The 19,441-nt window shown below is 40.3% G+C and overlaps 1 protein-coding gene across 6 annotated transcripts in view; it reads right to left on the bottom strand.

Annotated features, from left to right (window-relative positions):
- SRGAP1 (SLIT-ROBO Rho GTPase activating protein 1) overlaps positions 1-19,441 on the bottom strand; it is a 244,138-nt gene that overhangs the window by 204,453 nt on the left and 20,244 nt on the right. Inside the window, exon 1 of one of the 6 annotated variants that reach the window (XM_072973005.1) lies at positions 1,539-1,777. The exons of the other annotated variants lie outside the window; for them this stretch is intronic. The gene's annotated coding sequence lies outside the window, so the exon portion shown is untranslated. Of the gene's footprint in view, positions 1-1,538; positions 1,778-19,441 lie in introns of those variants that run through there. 6 annotated transcript variants of the gene reach the window in all.

Here is a 19,441-nt window from a genome sequence, read left to right as displayed (position 1 = left end):
GCTCCACCAAGCCCCTATTAAGGTTCTGTAAATCAGGTGCCACAAACTTTCCATACTGTATCCCAACGCGATTAAAAAAAAAAAAAAAAAGCAAAGCCACAAAAGGCCCCCCCCTCCAGAAAAAAACACAGAAAAGAAAAAGGGTGGGGAAAACATCACTTTAATCTATTAAAAAAACTCCATCAAGTATACCCCCAACATCAAAAAACATTCCATTCCTAACACTAAACAGAAGAATGAGAGGTGAACATAGCATCATGAGTTAAAGGCATTTGTCTGGATTATTTTTCAGTATTTTCATAATGAGACTGGTAGCAATGATTCAGCGTGAACAATAATAATTCAGTGCTACAGGGTCTATGACTTCATTATTTTTAGAAACTGTTTTTCAACTGTAGGATTTAGAAATATGGGAGCAACCACCAGATAAACTGAAAACCGAACGTTTAAAAATGGTTGACCCTGTAGTTCAAGACTGGAGGTGGGGAGAGGGTCAAAATAAGCGTGTTTGTTCTATTTCATTTTTAAAGTATGTGCATATATTACTTTGATAATTGATTTACTGTTGTTGTTGTTGTTTTTGATGTTTTAAGTTACAAGACTAAATTTGGAAGAGAAGCTACAAGAGAATTTCTGAAATAATTTTTTCTCCTACCATCTTCATAGCTATACCATATTTTGGGGGGAGAGGGGTGGAGGGTGGAAGGAGGGTGGATTTACCTCCTTTGCCAATATTTTTTCCTGCATATACTAATATGCTTCAAATGTTAACCCACGAACAGTTTCAACCAGTTCAACAACACTCCCTTCACAGCAGCTCTAGGTGAAGAGACTTACCAGGTGCAAGGCATCTAATCACCATCAGAAGGAGGGTAATCCAACCCAGCTGTAAGCTCTTGCACTGAGTAAGGGAAACAGGGCCAGACACAGAAGGGGTTCAGAGAAGCAAGTGATCAGCTTTGAGGGGGGTCAAAAGTAATCTCAAGGAAAATGGGTGAGCTGAAGACCATGTGGTGTAGAGAGATGGGAAGAACAGTGCGGGTCAAGTGACTGGGTGGGTCCACCTCCTACAGAACGAGTGTGTTGGGAGCGAGTCAGCAAGAACGTCAGGGGAACGGGGGTGGGGGAGACGACAGGGGCAGAGCAGTTTCCCCTGGAAACAAGGACTCGGCTGTGGAAGTGAGGGTCCCTGGACTCGGGCAGTGTGGATGGCTAGGAGAGAGAAATGCTGAAGGCCTCCATGCCTGTGGCGTGGCCCAGAACCAAGTACAGGCGAGTCCCAAGGAACGAGAGGGTAGGGTACAGCCGACAGCCTGACCCCAGGGAAGAAGGAGGGCTTCCGTACCAAAAATGAAGAGAAGATGCCTGGATCCCGCGGTATGAATCCAAGCAGGGCCTTTCCCACATCCCAGTCTGGGGGAGTGCTAGTCCACTAGAAAAAGCTACAGAGGGTGTTTTATCCTTGGAGACCAAGGAGAAGGACAGAAAGTTTTGGAGGAACAGCCTAAGAGGGCTGAAAGACTGGGGCATTTACTTACAAGGCAACCAGTTTTCCATGAGGCCCAGAAGAGGACGCGAAAGGAGCAGAGAGCAACGCCGGGAGGGCAGCATCCTGCCTTCGGGCCGCGGGAGAAACTAACCGCCTCGTGGACCCGCGGTAACCCAGGTGCAGAGCTCCGGGCCTGCGCAGATAACGGCTCGGGCAGGCGGGTCCTGGGGGCGCGCAGCTGGGGCGACTTACGGCTGGTCGGCTCGCCCGCCTCAGCCTACACGCAGCTGGGCAGCGTAGCGCCGGAGGGGAGTGAGGGGGCGGGGCGCAGAGGCCACACCCTCTTAGCCACACCCCGCTCACGTCACAGTCCTCCAAATAGTTCCAATTGCAGGGGTCAGCCTCTTCTGACTTCCCACAATCAGAATATGCAACATTGACCGACGTGGATTCTTTTTTCTACTATGGAACTAAAACTCAAAACTTGCCAGTAGCCACGGCAGCAAGTGGCATGAAGGAGGGAAACACACACACACACCCCCCTCAGAAATACCCACACCGTCACCTCCACCCTCTCCACCGGCTTCCTCTCCCCTGCCCTTTGGCCTCTCCTTGTCAACATTTCTTTCTAAAATGTGCGTGTGGCTCTTAAACCGTTTTACTCCTTTCTGGTACAAACAGCACTGGCCCCTTGGGGCTGGGTAGGAGAGAGGTGATCTAAGATTAGTGCTTTATTTCCCCCTCTTCTGGAGGAGGTATCAGGCTGGAATACTCCACAAGAACCTGTAAAGTCAAGAAACCTAACAGATGTTGTAAAAGGGCCGTAAGAGAAGGAAGCTACAGGCCACTGAGGAAGAAATACTACAGAAAGACCAGATAAAGCAACGGAATGATTAGCTCGTGGGGGAATTCCCAATAACCATCAGACGTTCTTGTATGTTTTGTTTTGGCAACCGGTAACTAGGTAGTATTCAGTATTTACCATATTTGTTCATTCAACCAATATGCATTACATGCCTACTGTGTGTGAGGCACAAGTTAGATGCCTGGGCTAACACACAAGGATCTGGGATGACAGGTGCATGACACGCACTGGGTTTCAGGGTCCTTGGAGTGCAAAGCCAGTGGTTGTTAGCTGTGCCCTTCCCACATGACCCACTCATTCCCAAATAACACAGATCTTTAAAAAACGAAAAGAGAAACTCTGAGGCCTCTATTTTTTTCCTTTATGGCATAAGCTACTGCGTTGCATTCCATTGTTTTTACACAGTAAATTCTCAAAAGTTGTACAACACTGCATTTTTTAACAGTAGCAGCAGCTGCTGCGTATCTTTGTTTGATTAGGTAATTTGCCCATGAGAGGCTGTTTGGAAATCTATCCGAGAGGAGGGCTGGGGAGGGGATTAGGGGCCCAGGCCAGAAGGGCCACCACCCCTCTACTCCACCTCCCACTGTGGAACTCTGAAAGGATTTGAAAGCTCTCCTGCAGGAGCCGTCTGCTGAGTCAGCTGGACATTCCATGTGCATCTTCAGGGATGGCAAATGTGGGTCTGTCCCTCTATCATTTCTTCCACAAACACGTGTGGGGCACTGAGCACCCACTGTGAGCCTGGCTCTGCCCTGGGCACTGGGGTCACCAGGGTGAGGAGGTTATAGGATGAACATTGTTCCCTGCACACAGGGAGGGGAAGGGCTCTCAAGGCCGAGGGAAAGGCAAAAAGTGCACAGTGTTGGGGAAGGCTTCCAGGGCCACAGAAAGTGAAGTTTAGGAGAAGAAAGCAGTGGGCAGGGTTGAGGGTGTGTTTATCTTGGACCAGTCCTGCACCCTCATCGGCCCCCTCCATTCATAGTCCATTCCAGCTGCAAGCTTAGCTCCAAGTGGAAGCCTGCCCAGTGTTCACCCAGGCTTGCTGTGGCCCAGCTGGCTGTGAGGACCACAGGGGACTGAGTGGCAGGCTGGGGTACCATGGAGGGGCTTTGTCCTGCCATGGGCTGTACTTCTGGCCAAAATGTGAGATGCTGCATTGCTCTCTGGCAGATTTACCTAAATGTGGGACCAGCCTTGTCCTCACAGGGTAAAAGTGGAAGATTGTGACTTGTGCCTGGAGAGTTGGTAGGTTGCCAATTCTCTTAGTTTTAGGCAGAATTTTTCAGTCAGTAGAAAAAAAAAAAGCTTTTCTATAGAGAGACAAGAAATATGCCATTAAAAGCTCAGCATTAGTTCTAGAAAAATGTCAAGGAGCAATGGGCAGGGTTGAGGGTGTGTTTTTCTTGGAACAGTCCTGCACCCCCCACTGACCCCTCCATTCATGGTCCATCCCAGCTGCCAGGTGCAGGCTTGGTTCCAAGCAAAACCCTGCCCGGTGTTCACCATGGTTTTACCCTATAGTGAAAGAAGATGAAAGCCTGGAAGTGTCCGATGTGCTGGACATGTTAATCCCGTGATTTGGTCCATCTTGTGCTCTACGACAAACCAAGTTGGAGAAGAAAAATCTCCATGTTCCAAACAAGATGAGTCGATGCCTGACACTGCAAGCAGCAGCCTAGTCTCAATAAACAGAAACTAAATCCAGAGAGACACAAATGGGAAAAGCTACCACAAACTCAACACTGTTACAGGCAAAAGATTAAAACCTCAGGATCTCCACACACAGCTCTAGAGTCTCTGTGGAAATTCAGATCAAGGCGGGAGGAATGTGTGGGAAAGGTTAAAGACCTGGAAACTAGCCCTGGAGAAGAGAAGACGGGATATCTTGGAATCAGAGACAGACCATGCTAACAGCCCGGCAAGAGGAGCCAGCAGGGAACTGGCTGATGTTGCAAAGTTAAGTGTGCATTTCAATGCCCAGAGGAGAGAGAAAAATCAATTCTACACCATTTTTTAAAAAGAGGACACAGGGCAGACTTGACAGATCGTCTTAAAAGTCTTCAGATTGTGTGAGCCTCCATTCAAAGTACAGTTTGAAATCTTCAAGAAAGGGGAAATGAAAGGGCTTCACTTTGTCAAGAACAAACAGAGCTTCTCAGGCTATTATTTGTTGAGACAGATCATGAGTTGGAGCAAAAGGAGGAAAGTTCTAGAACAGGTCACCAGATAAGCCAGGAAGATAAAGAGCTGGAAATCTTAAAAAGCCATTCGAACACCTTGAAGAAAGCCTGGAAAGAACCACTTCTTCTTCTCAAAGCCAACTCTGTTCCTTGAACCAAAAGCTCACGATCATGGGGTGTGGATGTGGGAGGACCCTCTCAGGACAGGAGGCTGCAGACCTGAAACAACTCAACAGCAATGAGACTCGAGCTTCTAAAGTGGATGCTCATGCATCTGAGGAGCCAGGTGGCACACCTGCTCCCATCTCTACGCATCAGCTGCTACTTCTTTTAAGACGGGAAGGTCTCACACCCTTACTCTCGGAGTCTCTCCTTGCTGCCAAGCCTTTTGCTTCCTCCATTGCCAAATCCAATGTATTCAATGGATCCAAAGAAGGCCTTTATGGCAAGAGGATTTCCTCTTCCTCTCCCTCCACCATAAAGCATGGAAAACCCCCGTCCACCACCCCATACTTCACAAGGTGGCTTTCCATCAAGGGGCTCTCGTCCTGATCCTCCTAGTAGGCAGGGACTCCCCCATGCAGAACATGGAAGTGAGCTACCTTCTGGGGGAGGAGGACAGAGTGGTCACTAAGCCTTCACGTGACCCCATTGGTCAAAATTCTGACACACAGGGGGCTTTAAGTCATTTTGCTGGTAGCTCACAGCGAAAAAAAATGTGACAATGAATATATGTATGTTCATGTGTAACTGAAAAATTGTGCTCTACAATGGAACTTGACACAACATTGTAAAATGACTATAACTCAATAAAAAATGTTTAAAAAAATCATTTTGCATCTTTCTCTTCTGAAGTATTTTGGGATTACTTATATTTAGTCAAAAAATGTACATAGTCTTCTACATAGTGTTTATAACTTTCATCCAATTGCAATTTGATACAAATTGTACAGTTTGTAGTGAAAAGAGATAGTTTAAATTATTCTCATTATTATACATTCTACAAAATATAAGCAGCAAATTTGACTCTGATGAGCCAGGCCACCTATTCCCTCAGTGAAAAAATGGGTCAGCTTCCAGGGGTATTTGAAATAGCCAAATGCTTCTCTTCTTGTCAATGGCTCTACATAGCATTGAATTAAGAGAAAGGTCAAAAATTCCCTGTTGGCACCATAAACTTTAGTTTTTTTGGTTTTTCTTTCCTCTCTTTTTTTTTTTTTTTGATGGGGGGACTGGGGATTGAACCCAGGACCTTGTGCATGCTGAGCATGCACTCTAGCACTGAGCTATGCTATGACTCCCACCTATTCATAAACTTCAGTTGTTTTAAAAAATCTACTCAAATAATGTAGGAGCCAAACCTAACCATGATATTCAACTACTACAGGTCAAAATCTCAGTGAAGAATGTTCTCTATACATCTTACTGCATGCATGCAAAACGATTTCCCTTTACAGGAAATGTCTAAATAGAAGGATGTCTTGTTGGAACCAAAAGACAGCCCTGCGTAGGGTTGTCAGCATGAAGACGCATTCTGGTACTAAAGGTATTTATACATGTTCAACAATTCTGTAAATGCAAAATGTCATCTACTTCTACTCAGAATACTTATTTTTTAAAGAAACTTTCAATTTAGGAAGATGTTTAGTCATAAGAACAAGAGCATTTACAATGAGATATGTGTCAGAGTCTACCATATAGAATCCTTCAAACAACAATAAAAAACCAAGTTGTCTTCTAACTTCTGGTTAAAAGACATACCTTTGTAACAGGGAATCTCTGCTACTAAAAAATGTGTTCTGTTTCAAGAGAAGCTTTGGGAATAGCCTAGGATGGTCTATCTGTCACCAAGAAACAGTCCGATAATTTAATAAATCAAGGCAGGTTCAATTCTACCACCACTTGCCCTGCTCAGTCTGTCATTCTGCTTTGAAAACTTCATGGAAATAAAGACATTCAGGACTAAATGGGAAAGCTCCCTGCTGGCCTGACCCTAAGTAGGAATAATGGTGTTGGCAGGTGGGCCCGCATGCCCTGCTCAGCAGATGTCGGCTTGGCAGCCCGACACCCTGATCGTGAAGGATAACTCTCCCACTGCACGATGAACCAGACCTGCGCTTTCCCCCGAGCGGTAACTGGATATCTCCACAGGCGCTTCAGGAACCGGCGATGGTCTCTGGGGAGCCCCTCACCGGACGACAGAAGTTTCGGCTGCTGACTGCCCACTGGCCTTGAAAAGTTCCTTTATGAAGCGTCTACAAAATGTCAGGGACTAAGTTTCAAGAGAATTGCTCTTGGTCCTGTGTAGCTATGTAATTAAAATGTGGCCACCTAAATAAACAAGACCAAGACACCCTGTTTGTTTTCAGTCATCTAGAAAGCCAGTTAATTTGAAAACCAGTTACTTGATTTTAACAATCTTTCTGGAAATAAATTCAATAAATTTGCTAGCTATAATAAAAGACTCACTTAGATTCAATATGATTTTATAACATCTGTCATATTGAGAAATTTGAATGAATAACAGATGTTTGCTCTTTTAAAACTGAACGAGAAAAACCTTTTAGTGGAAACAGACTCACAGATAACAGAGAACATACTAGGGGTTACCAGTGGGGAGAGGGAAAGGGGAGGGGCAGGACAGAGGTACAAACTATTATGTATAAATTAAGCTACAAGGACATACTGTACAAAACGGAATACAGCCACTATTTTATAGTAATGATCAGCGGAGTATAACCTTTAAAAATTGTGAATCACTCTTGTGTATCTGAAACTAACATAATATTGTACATCATCTATAACTCAAATAAATAAATATCTTTAAGCAACATTTTGAGCATTGGAAAGGGAAGGGGAAAAAGCACCATCCTTAATCCCAACACTGTAACATACCTATTACTTATCTTAAAATGCATAATTGACTTAATTTTATATTATATATTATTTTATATAAATTATATTCATGCTGTACATACAACTCTATATTCTAATTTTTCATTTACTTTCTATATTGCTAGTTTTCACGATGTTTTCTATATTGTATTCCACTGAATCAGCAAAACTTTATGTAACTTATAGTGAAAAATACAAAAATGAATATATGTATATATACGTACGACTGAACTACTATGCTGTACACCAGAAATTGACAATATTGTAAACTGACTATACTTCAATTAAAAAAAATTTTTAAATTAGTAAAACTTTGTTTTAATATGGTTTGCTTATTATTTTTGTTACTTTTAGTAACTTATTTTAATAAACTATAAATCTCAACGTTAAGTATTAAAAAGTTAAAAATAAATTTTACTTCAATAAGGATTCCAGAAGAATAAATTAACATCTATAAAACAGTTAAGAAGGGCAGAAATATGTTAAATTAGTACTTGCACATATAAGTAGTTTTCAAATACAACTGCCATTGGTACTCTAAATGCTGTCATTTCTTTACTGAAGTGTTACTACACCAATAAATAATCCATACACAGTACATAGTAATAATGGATGCTAAAGAAATATTGGCAGAACTAAGCACTTTACATGAATTGTCACTTTAATCGTCACCATCATCTATACCTTCATACTATTATTACCCCCATTTTACAGATAAGGAAAAATGAGGCTCAAAGAGGCTAAGTGACTTCAACGAGGTCACAGAGCTGGGATGTGAATTCAAGCATTCTCATCCAAAGCCAGTATTTAGTCAACATATTAACTTTACTGGTCCCCCAAACAAAACACAACTGCCAAAACCTAATCTAGTACTATAAGCTATCAATTCATTTTTTAAGTTCTTGTTCCCTGAAAATGATGATTACCATACAGATGGAATCCTGATACCCCTTTCCATTCCCATCATACAGTGACATTATTCTGTAAATGTACATAAAATACTCATAGTTTACTGTAATGCATCAATGACACATAATACCCTGTGCAAACACTTTGATAATATTCCAGCCTAGTCATATGTTCACACACATTGTGTCTACTCCAGAAAATTGCTATCTATAATCTCAAGAGGTCAATGCCACTGAATTTCAACTAAGGTAAGGTGTGACCCTGACAGTTTCCAGAAAGTCACTGTGACAGTTTTGAAGGTGGTACCACCACTGTGGGCTGCTTTTCTACAACACTATTACCCTATCAGCACCAAAAAGTGAGGGATGAGAAGTCGACATCCAAAAATGCACGGTATAATTCCTTTTGGTTTATTGGCATTGAAAAAGTGTTGACAGCAATGTGTTGTTCTGGAGTAACCCCTTCTGCTCCCCTGCCCTCCCAATCTAGTTATATTTTTGAGAGGAACCCTAGCAAAGTGAAGAGCATGCAGATAAAGGATGTCAGGCTGGTGAGAGGCCTGGACAGCATCACCCACTCGTTCATTCACACGTCAGTACACTTTCAAGGTACACCCAGAGTGTGCCAGGAGCCAGGGAGCCAAAAAGAAAAGAAAACAGCCCCTATCCTTGGAAAGCCCACAGTGTTGTGCAGGCGTCAGAGGAAATAATGGCAATGCTATGAAGCGGCTGGTTCAGCAGAGGTCATGGGAGGTGCTGTCAGATCACAGAGGATGGAGAGGAGGTGAGAACCTGAGAGTCCTATGTCCACACTCCACGAGGTCTAGGCTCTCAGGATCAGTGCTGGAGCCAATGGGACCCCTCTGTGGATGAAGATGCTCCGAGGACAGGATATCCTTGTCTGGAGCAAAGCCATCTCTCCTTACCACAAACCAGACCCTTTGCACTGGCAGTGGAGGGAGGTTGGGTTGAACATGAATTTGGGTGAGTAAGTAAATTTCACTTGAAGTTGGTGACTACATGTTTCTTTTCAATTGAAGTAGGGGACTACTTTTTAAGAAGGGGCAAACACTGTCTATTCAGTGGCTAATTCTGTTCAAGAGTGACTGAAACGGGTATTTTAAAAGAATTCCTGAGAACTGGCTTTCCCCCCAAACCAGCTCTCCTAGAAGTGTGGCCAGTATGGATCTGCCAGTCACCTACTACCAGTCCCCAAAGAAAGAAGCAGGGAAATTAGAGGAAGCACCTAGAAACTTTGTGTTTGACGGATCCCATTGTTAAAAAACAGGAGCTTTGCATGTGTTCTGCTTGCCTTTGTTTATTTCATTTCTGTAATAAATTCATTTTACTGTATTTTAGAAAAGCATTGGCTCATGACAGATAAGGAAAACAGTCTTTCAGCACAGATAGTTTGAAGGGCAGAGCTCCAAATAATCTCAATTGCTTAAGTACACAGAAATGCATTTTCCCCTTTAAAAAAGAACAAAGAACGTAAAATAAGAATTTTTAAAAAGCATGTAGTCTTCAGGATAAGATTCTCACCCTAGTTTTTAAGAACTGCTGTTTCTTTGGTTCATCTTTTTTAAAGCACTGAGCCCCATGTTTTAAGTGCATGGACTCATTCAATCCTTAGAGCAACCCAACAAGATAAGAATTATCTATCATTATTTTACCAATGATTAAACTGAGCCTTAAGAAAGCACATCACAGGCCAATGACTTGTGAGGGGCAGAGCTGCAAGGTGAACCTACCCAATTGCAAAGCCAAAAGTGATACTGTCCAATAGAACTGAAAATCTAGTCAGTTACGAATAAAGCGCTGTAATGTCTAATCTCTTAGGCAATCAAGGCATTCCCCACCACCCGACCTGTTCCCAGAGATGCGACAGAACTAAGTAGAAAACTCAATTGTCATGCAAGCTTCAGAAATCGAAAGCTGACAGTGTCTCCTTTTAGGATAAAATTATATATATGTACCAACAAAAAGAAAAGAAAATTATAATGTTGACTTAGATTTGGATAAACTAAATAATGAACAACAACAACTCTAAAGGCAAGAATTGATCTCTGATTTTAAAAAAGAGACACCAACATACTCTCACTTACCTGCGCCCAGGGGTTGGCAAACTCCAGTCCACGGGCCAAATCCAGCATACAGGCTGTTTTTATAAATAAAGCTCTACTGAAATACAGCCACACCCGTTAACTAAAGACCTGTGTATGGCTGGCTGGTCTTGGCTAAAATGGCAAAGTAGAGAAGCTGTGACAGAGACCATGAAACCTACAAAGCCTAAAATGTTCACTTCCTGGCTTTTAACAGAAAATGTGTGTCTGCTCTCTGCCCATAGAGAGGCAATGCACCAATCGTGAATCTATCATGTAATCCATTATCAAAACGTCTCCAACATTGTCATTAGGCACTGAGTGCCAGCTTGCATTCTGCCTATTCTTCCCTTTGTCAACTTTTTAAAGGAGAGTATACCCACTAGCTAGCTCTCCCCAGTGAGTTAGGAGAAAAGGCAACAGGTTTTAAGAGACTCAGAAAATAAAGAGGCTTTCATCAACTGGGTAATGGCAGTGTATAGGAACCACCCCTAAGGCCAGACATACACTCTTAGCACGTTCCACACGTTTGTGAGGATTTCAGGTAATCCTCCCAACAACCCGGCGGAGGTGAGGCCACCGAGGCCCAGCGAGTGGCACCCTGATGAGGATGACGCTGACCAAGCTAAGTGAGGCCCTGAGCCAAGGTTTGGTCTCAGCATCACCTGTGCCTCCAAAGCTCACCCTCCTCGTCACTCCTCTCCAGAGTCCACAAGGACAGCAACATGCAAACTAACCGAAATTAACTTCAAAATGTAAAGTAACTAGATACACCCAGATTTTGTAAAATGAGAATCCGTTAAGATTTTAGACAATCCAAATGAAGTAACTGAACATTTGTAACCCTGTTATCACCTGTGAAAACAAATGGTTTACCCACCAACAATTTTGTTTACTTTAATGAAACCACGTTTGTTTTAACAAAAGACAGGAGAAAAAAAACGTGACTAAGACACATCTTAATTGCAGGCTTTTTTGGTTCCTATATGAACTGTATCTTCCTCTTAGATTAAAGTTTCCAGGAGAACAATGAACATTTAAATCCTTCTCAAAGGAAAAATACCTTCCACTGGGTTTATGTGTGCAAAGCAGTAAGAAAGCATTGGCAGACAGTCAAGTGTTCCCAATATGCATACACACACACCAAGTAAGTACAGACTGCAAGACTAAAGAGGCATTTCCATCCATTATTTTCATTTTCAATATGACTGCTACTTTAGGAGGAGCTGTTCAATTCCAAAGGCTGGCTCATATTAAAAAAAAAAAGGTTCATTAATAATTCCCAAACAGATGAGGATGCAGTCAACCAAAATGATGTTAAGTCTAGTGAGAAAATAAACTGTACTTGGTCCTAAAAAATTAAAATACTCTCGTTGGTCATCTATTTTTGCATAAGTGATAAATTAACTGAATCATGTTTGTCTTCGAAGTAAATGCTGATATACATCATTCTGTTTATCACAGTCAGAAATACTTGTCCCACAGGGTACAGACAACTGCTAAATGGCAAAAACATCTTGAATTTTGTAGTATTTAAAGCTAATTCTTCTCCATCAAAGGGTTATATGCTTTTTGGAATCTGAGTTTCATAAACACTGTAATTTCACTGTTAAACATATTTACAGGGTCATAAATATTCAAATTAGGCAATAAAGATAGTACAAGCAGCTGATAAAATGTGATTAACATTCACTTACAGTAGCTAAGCAGACTTTGCCAAATGCTCCTTCCCATCACGGGCTACGAGGTTCTGACTGCATTAAGCTTCCTGATGATTCTTTTCTATCCGACGCTATTTTAACACTATTTCCAAGATTCCAAAAATCATCATTAAGTGGGTTTTGAGGTCTTGTGGAGTTCACAAGGTCTATGGTTCATGATAGTAAGATTTTCCCCAAGTGCCTATCTTTTCTGAGTTCATATTTCTGAATTTCCTGCATTTCCAAAAACAACAGTTACTTTCCAAGTCAGCAATCTTTCCAGTTTGACTCAATAAAACTGAGTGCTCTAACAAAGCATTCTTCAAACTTTTCATGTTGGTTTCATGTAAATAAAGGCACTTTTTTTTAAAAGCACATTACTCTCAATTTTCTCTGATATGTTTACAATATATTCTGTCTCAGAGAAATACAATAAACATGATTATTATGTTTTAAACGGCGAACACTGCTGTCAGTACATTACTTTCATTAAGTGAATTTTATCATTTGGTTTCATAAACAGCAGCTGGTAGTTCTTGCTGAGTTTCATTACTTCTTCAGGGTGATGAGCAAGCCTTGGGAAGTGGCTATTTACAATTAAGAAACTTTGTATAATACAGTGACGTCTAAACTTGCAGTCGACTACAGATTCAAATTATGTCCTTTTATAGAACCACAGATCTTTGTATAACCAAATACACTTGTATCTTCCCACCAAAATACCTTCCAGGCTATTACAAATGTGCCTATTGCTTAAACTTGTAACCTTAGGGCCAATCTAAGGATGTCCGAGATAGCTCTGTTAGAATCCTGTTTGAGTTCTTTCTGTTCTAAAATTTGAAAACAACTTTTGAAAAATTTTAAAAGATATCTCAGTGCAAATTGGTCCATAAAATACACCAATTAACATATTGCTGGTTCAATAACACACTGCTTAGTACAGTGCAATTTCCTCATTTACAGATATTTCAACACTCGTATAGAACAAAAAATTCTTAGTTGGAAACAGCTAACATTTTAACAGCTTTCACACTGGTGACCTTCCTGCTAGGAAACCGAAATAAGAGAAAACATTTTTTTAAAAATCTGATTTTTAGATAAACAGCAAGGTCCTACTGTATAGCACAGGAAACTATATTCAATACCTTGTAATACCTATCATGAAAAAATATGAACATATATATATGTAGAACTGAATCACTATGCTGTACACCAGAAATTAAAACAACATTGTAAACCGATCATACTTAAATTAAAAAAAAAATCTGATTTTTGAGGGCACATTAAATTATTTATTGAGCACTTACTCCGTGTCAGGTACCATGCTATATACTGGAGGCAGAATCCATTTATGGACATAATGGATCACAGTCTATGGAGAACAGATATTAAGCAAGTGGCTACACAAGTAATTACAATTAGAGTGGGCTTTAAAAAGACTTTTCTTATCATAAAATAAACATCACAGTAACAGTAAGGACTCCTACTTGGGAGCTCACGATGGGGGCAGGCATCATTCTAGTGTTTTACATGTTCTCATTCATGTGATCATCAGCGTAACACACACATAAAGAAAGTCTGAAAAATGCAGGAATACACAGAAAAGACTTTTCAGCTGCCTATCCTGCTGACTCAAATAACAACTGTAATATTCTGATGTATGCATATCATATTTTATTCACTGAAGATCTTTTTCCCTACGAAATGGGGGAAAATACACCTTGAATAGTTTCTCTTGTCTTTAAAAACTTTCAGAGTCATAATATTAGTGTTTCCCTAACATTCCAACATTTACGCATGCCATCATTGATTTATTTCTTGACTCTCGGTTAGTTATGTGGCTTGTAATTATTCATTTTTTTAAAAGAAAACTAAGATGAGCACGCATCACACAAAGGTCCTCATCTCTGATGACTTCCTTTGGATAGATTTCTAAAAGTGACATCGCAGAGTCCAATGATACTCCAGGAAGAGTGTACCAATTTATACTACCTAGTGAGGAATTAGGTTCATCAAGCAACACCCTCAACTGCATCAAATATTATCCTACAAAGTTTTTTTTTTCTGACTGAAAAGTAAAATCACACTTCACTGTGCATGGTCACCCTGTGTAGTGAACATTCCTCAGCTATGGTGACATGCAACAAACTTTTTAAGAAGGCAACTTAATCATATTAAATAGCATTAATATTTAGAAAACCTCAAGTGATGAACATTAGACACACAGTTTTCTAGAACTCAAGGAAAAGTCAGTAAAACTGGAGTTCCCTAATGTAAATACTTCCTGCCGGAAGTCAGGACATTCAGGATTTTTTCTCAGATGAAATTCTTGTTGAGGCATCCAAATGCCAAAATGGTGGAAGGAAAGACCTATTCAGCACACAAAATACACTGATTTAGAAACAGTGACTAAAATGAAACACAATGCAGAGGGAAGCATTGACCACAGACAAATGACCACAACAGAAATTAGACATACAAGCAGCTCCACCACAGAGGATACACAGAATGCATCATGCAGCACTCCCAAATGACTCATCACAACTTCCGGAAAACAGTCAAAGTCATTGCTGGAGACACCCTCACCCACACTATCACAGGGCCTCCAAGTCTTCTCTCCTCAATAACCCACAAGAGCTCAGGATGTTGCTAGAAAATGTATCCAATACAACAGATAATAGACTCCTTGCACAGCTGAACTTACTGGGGGTAAAAATTAAAAACAAGAGATAAGGAAAGATTTCTTCTTTGCAGAAATGTGCAATTGGGCTAAATTTGAAGAGGAGATATAAAAAGAGCTTAAAAAAACAAAAAAGGAAACACAGACCTGTTCATTGTTGGCTAAAAGTGGGCTACAGGACTAGAATTCTGGACAAGAGGCATCTCATATGGACCCTGGATTGAGTGAATTCAGTCAGTGCCCGCAGCACCACCCTCAACATCAAAAAGTTAGGGACAAATGAGTATATGCATTCTTCCAGAAGAAAATTCCTAGAGAGGTCCAGAGAACAATGAACACTGATAACAACGTATTTCCAACATTTTTACTGTCTATTTAATGGAGAAAAGCACTCAATATAATTCTGTATGTGAAAAAAAATTTTTTTTTCTAGATTTATACATTTGAAGTGTACTTTTCTGAATTAAAAAATACAGCAGTCAACTCTCAAGGTGTATTAATAAACCTGCATTCACTAAGTAATATTTCATTCAGTCAGCAGATAGCTATTAAGTCCATTCTAAGTGCTAGGCACTGTACTATGTGTCAGTAATGGTGAAAAATTCTCCCTGGGTCCCAGTTCTCAGAAAGCTCCCAGGGTGGCAGGCTAAATACACATGTAAACATTAGCCAGGAGTTGTCAAAGGGCTTTCATGTCTAATCAAGATTTTAAAACACCCAAAGTGACAGATTTCTCACGATGAAAATAAAAATCATTTTTTCCCTCAAGACAGAACAGAAAACAAAGAGATAAAAGAGAGTTTATGGAACTAACTGATCCCCCCTTTCCAAACACTTCACTCCAAACGCATACTTCTGCATTTATCACATGACTCCATGAAGGAAAATTCCAAATTAAAAAAAAAACCTACCCTCATTCCTTCCCCTTTAGTACAACAATGTGGCTACAATGCAGTAAGGTGACCCATTCGATGTCATATAAAATTAAATGTTTTTAAAAGAAGCATCAATGCAGGTTTAACTTTTTTTCTCAAAATAAAAATAGCTTAAATTTCTTTCTGATAATGCATCTTTTCATGAGTTTTGGAATAATACACTTCTTTTGAAAAATCACAAAAACATTTATGATTATTATGAGAGAATGAAAAAGACAAATGACAGGATTAAGTTTCAAAGTAATCCTCCTTAGGTTCTCAAAAAATTTAAAATATAACTACCATGTGATCCAGCAATTCCACTTCTGGGTATATATCCAAAGGAAGTGAAATCCCCATCTTGAAGAGACAATCTGTGCCTGCATGTTCATAGTAGCATTATTCACAATAGTCAAGACATGAAAACAACCTAAGTTTCTATTGATGGATAAATGAAGAAAATGTGTTATGTATATACAATGGAATATTATGCAGCCATTAAGAAGGCAATTCTGCCATTTGCAACACAGATGAACCCTGAGAACACTATACTAGGTGAAGTAAGACAGAGAAACACAAATACAATATGATCTCACTTATATGTGGGCTCTTAAAAACAAAGTCAAACATAAAAACAGAATAGAATGGTGGCTGTCACTGGCTGGGAGGGGATGAAGAGATATTGATCAAAGGGGACAAACTTCCACTTCTAAGATGAATAAGTTCCAGGGATCTAATGTACAGCACAGTGACTAGTTAATACTCATATTATGTATTTAAAAGTTGCTAAGAGAGTAAATCTTAAAATGTTCACACCACACATAAAAATTTGTAACTACATGAGGTGATGGATGTGTTAACTAACTTTACAGTGGTAATCATTTCTCAATGTATACATGTATCAAATAATCATGCTGCATACCTTAAATGTACAAATGTTATATGTCAATTACACTTCAATAAAGATGGAAAAAAAAGAAATAGAGTAACCTCCATTAGCTGATATAATGGAACTGATAATTTAACATAAAATTTAACACAGATAAGCATCATGCTTTATACATATTTTTACAACTTTATTTGAAACAAGATGGGGAAAGCAAGTAAATTCACATCTGTTGCATACCTAACTCTAAGCCAAGCTTTTATAACGGCTTTTAAAAGAGTTACCTAATTTAATCTTCCCAACAGTGCTCTGGGATGGAGAGCATTATCCTTATTTACAGACAAGAACTCTAAAGCTCAGAAAGGCAACACAACTTGCTCAAAGTCTTGTTACTAGAAAGTGGTAGACTCAGAACTGAAACTCAAGTCAGATGTCTCCTGGTACTTCAACGCCTCCAACACAGGATATGCAAGTCAGGCACGACAAATGTTTATGGGGAAAGTAACTAGGATGCTCTTCCATGGGACTACAATTTCAGCTGCTTCATTTCTTCCATCAGAACACATGCCTGGCCACTCCAGAGAAGCGTTGTGAGCATCAGATGTGACTGTGCATGTGTGTGTGCTTGGTAAACAGTAAAAAGCACCAAGTACGGTGCTCTGCAGCTATCTTAAGGGAAGGAAAAAGACCCACGTGTAGAAGCTGCATATGGGGAAGCAAACTGCACCTTGTAAAAGGAAGAACAGTTCTCCAGTTACATCTGCATGAACTTCTTTCTGAAGGACTGAGTTGCCTCCCTCTTAAAGGGGTCAAGCACAAACCCAGTGACTGCTCGCCTGAGATTCTGGACGGGGAGGAAGAAGGTGGACTAGACGACCTTAATGTCCAATCCACGTCTCACATTCTCCAAGGCCAAAAACAGCTCATAAGAGGATCTTTCCCATCGGAAAGGAATAGCTTTCCCCCTTTATCACCTTTATCCTAATTATTGAGGATTGTTCTGAAATGCGAAAGACAAATGGCTAAAAAAGGATGGACTTAAAATGATCATTTGCAGAAATCAAAGCACAGGCAGTCATCTCTTCACCTCACCTCGTCAATCTTTCTTGCCCCAGTGGCCTACTTACCTCTGGATGGTGAAACATGTAGATCAGTAGCCGCTGAACTTTTCTGATGGTAAACCTCATGAAGAAAAAGTTAGCACACTCTCAGTGTGCTTCCATTTCTCTATTTATACATTATGTGTATGTGGTACTGTGTCAACAGATACTGGCTATTTATACACAGAAAACACAAGGCTTAAAAGGAGACAAAAAATACATGGCATCTTCTTCCAGGACATCACTGTGCATCTTGCTCTCCCCTTTATAAGCCTGATCATTCACTTCTTTCTCCCAGAGTCATCAAGTCTTTTTGAATCCACCTCTCATATCTCCTCCATATCTCGACGTTTCCACCCCCAAGGTCAAGGCCAGAACTGCGGACTTCAATATGCCACCGTAAGAGTACAAGACTTTTAAACTGGCCTCCTGCCACTTAGGGTTTTCTACCCTCGCATCTGACCACATCACCCTCAACGGCCCCCCACTGTCCACAAGTCTGAACTGTTTGAATGAATGACATAACATAAAACATAATGGTTGTCATCTCACTAACTAGGTCACCTCTAGCAAAATTAACTTTCATCAATTTTCCAATCTGGAAAATAAAATCAGTAGCATCTACTTTGTGTGCTTCTTGTGAAAGTCAAACAAAATAACGCGTGCAAAGTGCACTTACACTGCCAGGCACATAATACACACCCAATAGCAGCGATTAGCTATTATCAGCATCACCTTTCTATTCTCATCTTGTTACTCTGCTCAAAGCATTTAAAATACTAAGCTAATGATTCCTAAAAAGGAAAAACACAGACTCCTTGGAGGAGACTTCACCTGGAATGCCCTTCCTTTCCTGGAGAACTCCTCCTCATCCACCAAAGCTAGCTCAAATGTCTCCCCCACGAGTCTGTTTTATACTCTCCCAGGCAGAACTAACTTCTTCCTGCATAATGTTCCCTTAAACTTAAAACACTTCTAATATAGTATATAGCAAATCTTTGTTTACTTCACCATCTCTAGGTCTAGGACATGATCCATAAAAAGACATGGGTTGTGTGTTTCATTAGTTATTAATTCAATAAACACTGCCTGAGCAAATACTACAAGACAAAGCAGGTCTCCTGATTTAAAAAAAAAAAAAAAACAAAATCTGCCCTTGGGGAGTCTACAGCTTGATAAAGGAGGTATTTAATAGCTGCTTGTTGAATGAATAAATGATATTTAATTCCAGCATGACTGTAAAAGAATTTAATCCAGTGACCCAGAATCAAATGTTTCAATCATCTTAATATATAAAGGACTCACATTGTAAGTACATTTATTAGAATTTAACTACATGTGCATGTGGAATAGGTCCAAGGGAGGGAAGGAAAATCTTATTTTCCCCAACAGTCTTTCGGTCTTTCAACTAGACCTTGGCCACTTGGAAGTCTGAAGCCATAGCTACGAGCAAAGAGAAACGTAAGTTAATTTCTGCCTTCTGAGCCTTCATGAATGCATTTCTTGATAGCATGATGACCTGGGGATTTTCAAGAGTAATTTTGTTTCATTTTTCTCCTTATGGTTTGACTTCAGATCCTAACTTATAGCATAAAATTGTAACTGCCCTTTCACTATTGTTATAGCAATTTCATGAATTGTCAGTGGACCTAGGACTTTTTAAAAAATCAAATAAAAGTTCTCGTGAAACACGGTAAAATTTCCTACTTATAGAAAAAC

This window comes from Vicugna pacos, chromosome 12, assembly GCF_048564905.1.
Source record: "Vicugna pacos chromosome 12, VicPac4, whole genome shotgun sequence".
Lineage (NCBI taxonomy): Eukaryota > Metazoa > Chordata > Mammalia > Artiodactyla > Camelidae > Vicugna > Vicugna pacos.
Note: the sequence above shows the minus strand (reverse complement) of the source record. Positions and strands in the feature narration are given on the sequence as shown.